We start from the raw sequence: 10,547 nt of genomic DNA, 5'->3' as shown, positions 1-10,547 counted from the left end.
GAACGTTTTATTAAATATTCCAAATTTTTTACACACAATCGAAAATATTGTCATATATATTAAGTTGAATAAAGCTTATTAGTCAACAATTTCAAATGTCTATAAATAGTTCAAAATGAACCAAAATATGTTTAAGCTGCATAAACATTAGTATCTAAAAGTTAAAACACAAACATTAGATATATAGGTAGGACCTACTTACTGCTATTGGTGTAGAAGTGTAGACAATAGTCAATAGGGTTGAAGAATGTAGATTTCAGTTCTCCTATAGTTCTGTGACCTGGATATGATATGCATATGCGTGATCAGACTATTAAAGCAGGTAGTGCTCATATATATAGTATCATCGGCTTCGACCCCCCCCCCCAGGCAACAATTTATTTTATAAATACAACACATTAACATTTTTTTTAAAAAAATTTTCCCTTATAACGTTTTGAAGTTTAGCTACATCATATACCTACACAACATTTAACCACAAAATGTAGATTCAATATACTAAACTACAGAGAGTCAATTTTTTTCAAATAAGCTTTAAAAGTATCTTAAATTGTATTTGGTTATAATTTAGGTATGTTTATGACATATACAGGTATCGATAATATGATTGAGACATAGAGTGTTTCGGCTCATCATGAAAAATCACACCTGTTCCTGTATAGATGTATGACTAAATACTCGTATAGCTCGATATATATTAAATACGTAAATACTAAATAGATAATAGCTATAATAGATACTTATTTAATTTTTTATAATTTTTGAAATCTGATACTTATAATGTCTATATAAATACTAGTGTCTAGCACTAATTCAAGTTATTATAAACCTACGAAATACGCTCGTCGCTCATTTTAACAATATATTATAGTAGCTAGTAGGCTACCTCCTTATTAACGTGTACCTAATAGTCCTAATATTCGTTAGGTAAGGTCTTAAGGAGGTACTAAATATGTACTTATTTAGTTATGTACCCATAAAACCATCTCGAGATCTTTTTAAAGGTAAAATATGCAGGTACTATAATTTCTGATGTTCTCTATTCTTTGAAATAAAAATAAAAATTTCTTAGTACCTAACTATATGCATTTTCTTGTAAGACATTCTGAAGTAAGGTCATTCATTTAATTATTTAAATTTAAATTCACGGGTAAGTATTAAATATTTTTATTTGCATCAAATATTCGTAGTACTATATACTTGTATGGATACTGAGCCGGTAGAGGCATTAGTATTTTTTTGTAAGTAGCAAGGTACCTACCTATAATAATAATATTATGCATAATTTGCCAGAAACAAATTATCTACTAAAAATTCAAGGAAAGTAATAGCCAATATGACGTATATAATATTGGTAGGTTGTTGGTACCTACTACAAACTATACGGTAAAGTCTGATTATAAACCTACGCCTATGCCCTATACATAATTTTTTTCATCATATTATATAGGTAATAATATATTAATAAATAAGTATAAAGACATATTTGTATAAATACATGCATTTAAATAAAAATAAAATAACTATAGAAAATAAAAGAATGTTGATTTACATTTAAGCGTAAAATATGTTAGATAATGAACTAGAATGTCGCAGCTAGTCGACTGGTCACGAAAATATTGTGATAAAGATTGATTAAGACAAAATTCAAGCAGTTTGATCAGTATAGTATTGGTAATCATTATTTTGTTTTTGTGAACCATTTTTTAATTAAAATAATATCATTTAACTACGAGATTTTTCCTGCTATATTGGCGTACATTTTTAATGAAAAACATTAATTAGTGGCAACTGGCAATGGTGATGTTATTGTGGTGACTAGTGACAATATGACATTTTAGATATTAATTTGTTGTCACGCTGTAATATTGTGTTGACATTCTATTATACAGTGATCAGAATAATTCTCAACAAAATATTTTAATTAATCTCCTACCTACATACAAATAAACAAAATTTGATAAAAATGATAAAAATGATTGATATGAATTTTGTTTAAGTTGGGTATATATTTTTTTTTTTTGCATAAAGTAAATCTTTGAATGTATACACATTAAGTATAAAGTGTTGACAAAAACATTAGACATTTTCCATACTACTAGGTAGTATAATATATAATACCTGGCACCTGCTGGCTTATAATAACTATAACTTACTAATAAATAATAATTTAGTATTTAGTACGATCCAGTCACTCAAGTACTCAAAATATATAAATAACAGTATCTATACCATTCACTTCATCGCTATTTCCTTAATTATCCTATTATTTAGATCGCATATAATTATTATATGCAATCATTTTCAAACATCGAAGTTTCAGGAAATTATAACAATCGTTATCTATAATAGATTTTTTATTTTTCTACAGAATATCATATCAATAGATTCATTGAGGCTTGGAAGATGTATCTAGTTTTTTTTTAACCCTAACAGTGTTGGTATAGGTATTTTAAATGTATGTGTTAATTATAAATCAATGATCAGAGTACATTGATTATATATGGTTGACAGGTGTAGAACCATTGATTTAGAAAATTTGATAGGTATCTGCTTATTATTTGAAAATTGAAGAAACCTCAAGGTAAAATTAGACTAATTCAATAAGATATTTTGCTGTATGCCAGATTTCCAAGCAATTACAATACCTAAAATGAAAACATGAATACTTATTTGATATATTTCAATTACTGGTGTCTAATGACCGATTGGCTAGTAATTAGTACTCATATGTAGGTACGTCCAATAAATTACTAATTACTAATTAGTATGCATAATACATGAGATATTTACTACACTTAATTAAGTTTTAATAAAAAAAATGTTACAAATATTATGAATCCAATTTCATATTGTGTTGTCTTTACATTTTTATACCTAAAATAAAATATAAACATTTTCAAAAATGTACATTATCAAGATAAATCCCGTGTAACCATAACAGTTCATCATTTCGCTATTGACCGGCATTACTATTTAATAATTGTAAAAACCAAAATCGGAACCGAAACCAATAAAATCATTAAGTTCTAGTCTTTGCTTAAAAATCACGTTACAAACAATAATAAAAAGTAAAATCGATATGAGTTACATTTTTAATTTAATATAAATGAAAAAAATATTTATTCCATCTATCTGTATATATTATATAAATGTATAATATATTAATATGTCTAACATATGGTATGTTTCTACCAGTAAAAACAGCAATAATACTGTTGAAAATATTTTGTACCTATACCTATATTATATGCGGTAAATTGTGATGGAGGCATTTTCACCTCAATTGACAATTGTGAATACAATAATTTGTTACAGGAAAAACATAATATAAATTACATTATTTTTAAATTCCAAAAATTTAATTTTTCAATTTAAAAACAGTTAAAAATATTGATGATTACTTTTCTTAAAACTCATTAATACTCATTACTCAGCCTTGAAGAACTAGGCGCACGCTCTTCGGCGTAGGCGCGAGCTCGAATTGTGTCCCCGAGAGATCCCGACCGCACACCGATCTCTCCTATAAATTTCACACCTCGAAATAAATAATTAGGAAAGTAAAATATTTTCAGGAAACCCGAATTTATAAAATATGTTACCTATAGCTTATGAGTTAAAACACTTAGTATTTATTATAACTTACAAGTCCTAACAATGCGTCATCGCCCAGTACAACAGTGGAATAAGGCAGAGGTTCCCAAACTTCTTATTGTGCGACCCATTTTGAATTTTTTTTTAAATATAGCGACCCACAATATCAATGAATGACCTTTTTTTTTTTTACCATACAACAGAAAATTAAACTATTTTATTACATTTTATGTAATTACGAAAAAAATGTATAATAAGTATAATATATAGTATTTGACACGGCCGCTGGTAAACTCGTAATTGTCATACTCACAGATAAGGATTGACGATAAAACTGAATTTGAACTTTGAACATCAACGAAAAGTAATAGATGATTATATTTTTGTATTATTTAAAAAAATAGTGCGACCCACCAAAAGTATAATCGCGACCCACTTTTGGGTCGCGACCCACAGTTTGGGAACCTCTGGAATAAGGTATTAAGGTTCACCAATAAATCAAATATTTTTTATTTAATATAAATCAGTAGAGAACAATAAACAAATAAGATCATTTTTGACCAACTTAATTTAACCAAGGGTTAACTTTTATTGTTTAAATATTGGAGGAATGTTTAGTTTCACTGCGCGTTGGTAATTAAACGTTAAGCGGTAAAAACCTATTTCTGGAAATTAACTGAGGTAATGGTATTTCATTAATCATTATTTGAGCGTGACTGGGATGCTTTTCGGTTCACAAATAAATACTAGGCTCATTGAAAAAGGTATAGTTATTAATATTTCCACTAATCAAATATCTTCTAAAAAAAACAACACAGACATCAATATGATACCCAAACAATATGCTGCTTTGTTTTTCAATCACACTGGAACAATCATCATAGCACAGCATCCATTCGTTTAAAGGACAACTCCATTCCTAAGCTTTTCAGGGCCAGGGCCACTGGCCAGTATCTCTTGCCTTAACAGCTGTAGCGAATACAGAAATACAACGCCTGTTAGACGGAAACATTATCGAAACTATTCACATCGCTATTTCTAACAACAAACGGGCTTCTCCAATCGTCTAGGTTCCTAAGAAAAGTTGTCAGGTGAGACTTGGTGCTGATTTTACGATAGTTGATAATGCATACATGAAGATCCACATGCCATACCTTATGCCAAATTTTCCTTAGCCAAGTTTCAGATTACATAGAGTTTAGGGTCATTAAAGACTTAAAACACGCATTTTCGTACAGTAATTATAATTAGACAAAGATAGTAAACAAAATCTCATGATATTCCCATCATAGCTACAGACAAAAAGTATTTTGTGCATCGTATTGTACACTACTGTGGTGCAAACTCAAAAAAGTAACGGACATAGTGTCCATGCGAGGCGTATTGGCCGACTATTGGGCATAGGTACACCATACACATTTATATTAACACGGATTCAACCTAATCCCAGACATTTCAAAGAGATGAGATAATTTCTTTGAAGCGTGGGTCGTAATAATATTATGATGTTATTGACATTTCGTTGTGTACATTTGACAGTATTTGATTTTATTATATTCCATAGATATTATATCGATTAGTTATATGAATTAAATTTATTATTTTACCAACTATAAACTCTCTACGATGCCGGTACTTACGAAATCGGAGTATTTTTGGCTCAGAAATTATAAATAAGACTTAAAGAAACGGGAATGGTAGAAATCTAACATATATAGGTAATTTAGTAATTTGAGTAATTACATAAACCATGAAAGGCCACGCTCGACGCGCTTCTCTGAGGTCGAATGGTCAAAAATGTGCTGTCTGGCACTCGTTCGGTTTTGTAGTTGTCATCAATCGTTATATTATTATTAAGTATTTTTGTTAATATTTATTTGGTTGAAGTAGTTATTAAAAGCATTTCAAAAACACTATGTTACAATTTCATCCCTTAATATCTGGGAATCGGGATTTAACTGAATAATTGGTACAATATTATTATGCATGTGTTACCTAAATATATTTTATTAATCAAATGTTTTCTATTTGTAATGTTTTCCCTGATATTTTTATAACTAACATTTAAAATAAGTCAATGTGAATATTTACAAAAATTAATGTAAGCACCTACTCATATTTGTAATTATTATATTTATGTCTCTATATTATAATATATTGATCTTGGTATAAAGGAAAAATTACTTACATATCTCCTACCAAATAAATTATTTATAGATTATTAAAACGAATTAAACTGAATTCGTCATATCATCGAAGTGAATATTTACAATTTTAATTAGATTTATTTATACTATATATATATATACAGTTGTTTAATTAAATCTGATAATAAATTTTGTAAATAAAAAACGAACAACTTTTTTTTACTTCCCTCCCTACCCATCCATCAACCACCGACCATTATCTGATTTGTCGTCGATTGTTCGAGTCTTAACTCACGCGGCTGTGCAATATAATATAATATATATATATATATATACACATCAAACTATTCAAACTAATACGCCACTGCAAGGTTGAATGCCTACACTTTAGCTGTACTTACTGCAGACTCCAGACACTTCAGAAATCAGAAACACTGCGATGAATATAACCGTCGGTGTCGAATTCACTAGGAAGAAATTACCAGGGTGTTCTACTCGAATGGTTCTCCAATGCCAAAACGTCAAATGACACGCACTGTCAGTGTTGGGGCCACAATAATATATTGTCAGTCTATCCCATTGTATACATTATTATAGGTACCTAACTAAATATTTATTGGTGTCTACTTACGGATCACCGTCTCGCACCGTTGGTACACATCTCACTATACGCTATTATTATACCTAGATGTATTATCACTGCAGGATTCGTTAACAGGTGGACCGTGTAAGGTTTTCACTTTATAAAACCGAATTATGATCATCATTTCAAGTTCAAGGAAATGAAAATTACCTTTGTTGTTGTACGGAGGTGAGCAATATAGTGCGTACCTATACACATCGTGTATTATAATAATATACCAGTTCAAGTTCATATAATAATGACGTATATACTACGAAAAATAATATATAATAGTTTATTACATGTAAAAATGTATTAATGTCCTCTTCCACCATTCATTATTAGAAATATAAAATTAAGAATAGGTTGGTTTTGTAGTCAGCTGTAGTCTGTTGGTACAAGTACTAGGTGGTTAGCTTTGAATTTATGTTATTATCAGTTGTTGCTATAATGCTATATCAATACCAAATTAGCCTTTTCCTGCACAACCAGTTGATCTTTGTCTCCAAATTACATTGTATTTCATAAAAATAGTCTAACATGTATATTTTTTTCTGTAAGTTTAAAAAGAAGGTTTAGTCAGACTGCAGTAGACGAGGCCTGCAGTAGGCCACAATAAAATATTTTAGAATAAACGGCATAATATAATACCGACAAGCATAGGATCTCCCGGAATCTTACCAGGTTGGTGCATCATGCCAGTATACGCTGATTTCTAAATAATGCTTGTATGCGTAATAATAATAATAGTAATAGTAATAATAAGTAATAATAATAATAGTTACATACGTAAAAATATTTTTTCAAATTTTATAACGATACAAAGTTGTTTTAGTTTTTTTTTCAATGGCTACTATGTAACGCGGGCTAGTGGCTATACGATTAGAAGATCCGAAATTCAATGAAGAATTTGGAAAAAAACCTAGAAATTTACCTTTATTATTTAAAAAATAAGTTATAATACGTAATATAAATTTATAGATAATTATGTAAAATAAGTATAATTATAAATAATGAAAATAATGTAGATAATTATGCAAAATAAAACAGTTTCATATTCATACCATTCAATTTTTTTTATTTAATTTAATTTTTTAATTTTAATTTTTTAAAAAGCCAGGGGGTAAAGTGCACCCCCTTGTACCCCCTCGCGGCTCCCATGCCGACAAGGCGACATACCACACATGCATAGTAAATTATAAATTATGAGGTATTATAGACCAACTCAAGAGTTAGCAATTAATTTCTAATGGAATCCAGATGATTTGGAAAAACATTTTTGAAGTCTAGAAAACCTTTTTTGTTTAGCAAGTTATTCTGGTTAGCATAGAGAAAAACCATGAAAAAAAAATCAGTGTATTACCAAATATTTTTGGTGGCTCATCTATTTCTTCTCCGTGGTCCGGACACTCGTCTATTTCTGATACCTGGTCTAACTTTATAGTACTCTGTATAGGCCTCGAGATGGCGAGATCAAATATTTTATAGGGGCGTCTATGACCATTATGATGTTGCCTCACAATTCACGACCAGTTGATCGGTGTTACTTCTGTTACTCCTTAGCCCTTGGATCATAAAGATGATCGGTGTTTGAGTTTGATTAGAAGTGAAGATTAGATTAAAATGATTTATGATGCATCATTGTGAATATATGTTTATTTAACAATACATTTTCTGCAAAATTTTGAGTTACTTAAGTCAGTTAGTTAGTTCAGTCTATTTTTTAAACTTCCTATGTAACTAAGCTAATCATAATTTACGATTAAGGTCTAAGATGTACATTGACTTTTTTGTGAAATGATGTATTAGGGTGTGGGAACAAAACCAGCACAAGTTCGTATGATGAATTCAGGATAATGGTGGTTTATGTCAAATATGAATTATTACTCTGTGTGTCAAACATCATTGAATTGCTTTGTGAATCGAGATATTATATAAATGTTTGGACCACTACTGAAGCCTGAAGCCTGAAGGTACAAAATATACCAATAACCAAATATGCCAATTCATAATATTAATAGACAGTATAGACCTAGTTATTATTCAAGTTTTAAAACATAACAATAAACGCAATAATTCAGTTTATTCGCTGAAATTGTAGTTTTCATTCCTTCTGTTTCATAATAACTCGATTGTTAAACACAAAACACCTATTATAAACATTAAACCTAAGAAAACAATTTGTACCTATTCACAATAAGAATAGTACCAGTCGGCCAGTTGTACACATAGAAATGTACATGCCTCACTGCACAGCAGGCATACCGATGGTACACTCAGCAGGTGCGATGGACTAGTAATGCTTGACGAAAAATTGCCACTGCGCAGTACGGTTATCGTACTGAAAAGAGTATAGGTACGTTTAAGTTTCATCTAATATTAAATTTATTTCCCTAGTATATATATATATTATACTACTGTTTGTTTTGAAGTCAAAATAGATTGGGAGTAGAAGAACTGCAAAGAATTCTGAAACAATTTGCAAACCGCAAAATATTGATAAAATTGATGTTTGACTATTATTTTGATTATTGGTTATATATTTGTAGTTCAGGCTAATGAATTATGAAATAAAAAGATGGGATACGATTTTAATTTATAAAATGAACAATAAAATAAACAATAAATTATTATTAAATATAAATATATTATATTTGTATTCATATAATCATATACGAGCAACATAATATACAAAAAGTATAATGTAAACACCCCTGGCTCCCAGGTAAAAATCAACAGATTTATATACGCCAATTGTATATGTTTAGCAATTTAAAATAACGTTTAGTTTAAAAAATATTAATTTTGTGCGCTTAAGGTTAGTAATAACATTTTTAAAACAAATGCAACAGGCCAGGCCCGTGCGCAAGGGGTGGGTTTTGGGGGTTCAAACCCCCCCCCCCCCCAATGGCCGAAAAATTGTGTTTTTCATGTTTGATCTATTAACTATATGTCATATTTTCTAATCTTAATTGTAATAAATAATAATGCATAACATAATAGTACAATACTATAATAATATAATATAGTGTTGTCTTCACGTTTGCTGTTTATCGACTTTCGTAATCGTTGCCGTTATCGATAAAATATAATGACAATAAATGTATGAATATAAGTATAGAGCATACACGTCACACAATAATATTTTATTCGACCGCAATTAGTAGGACACGAGATTACACGATAACGGATTTCGGGTATTTTAAAAGTTGTTTATAATTATAGTTCATACAAAACGATTGTAAGCTCACAGTGAGACGTTAGTTATAGTGTTACGTTAGAAATAACATAAAAATGGACATTCGAAATTTTTTCAAAAAACCACGGCTAGAAAATGATGAGATAGTAAGTACATTAAAATTAATTATAATTTATAAATATAATTTATTTATTATTTATTAAAAAAATGATTTGTATTTTATAGTAGGTGTTGTTCAAAAACACATTTAACACAGGTACTTACAAAATTAATAATAAATATAAATATGTTATAATACTATTTGCTAATTATTGATGTATCTATGTTATAAATTTTTTTTTTCAAAACACCCCCCATTCTGAAATCCTGCGCACGGGCCTGCAACAGGCAACATATTGCGACAACGTCATAAATATTCATAAAATAGAATATCAATACATCGTAACGAGGTTTTATTTTTATTTGTAGTAGAAAAACGATTTTTCAACAAATGGAACATACACAAATAATAATATATATAATATATATATACAAAATGTATGCGAGTATATATTATGATGTATACGGTATACCCCGACAAATTGCAGCAGTAGAAACAGGCAACACTGTTAAACATAATACTAATCACACTAATATTGATATTAGTGCATGAGATATTTAAAAATACTAATAACTAATAAGTTAATACTTAGGACCAATAAACTTAATTTTACAATACAGTAGATGATGTCAATTACGAATCAAATGCAATAATAATATACACTTCAATATATTTTGCTAAATATTTTAATTGGCAGTGATCCAATTAAACATTATTATAATAATAATATGTTATATACATTATACATAATGATAAGCCGAGTGAAATGAACAATAATATATTTACGGATTAGCAATTAATCGCACCACAACAATATTATTATCTTATTAATGTATAATACGATGTACAGTATGTACAATTGCTATATACATTTCGTAACGAAAC

This window comes from Myzus persicae, unplaced genomic scaffold (assembly GCF_001856785.1).
Source record: "Myzus persicae strain clone G006 unplaced genomic scaffold, MPER_G0061.0, whole genome shotgun sequence".
NCBI classification, from domain to species: domain Eukaryota; kingdom Metazoa; phylum Arthropoda; class Insecta; order Hemiptera; family Aphididae; genus Myzus; species Myzus persicae.
This window is presented reverse-complemented; position numbering follows the sequence as displayed.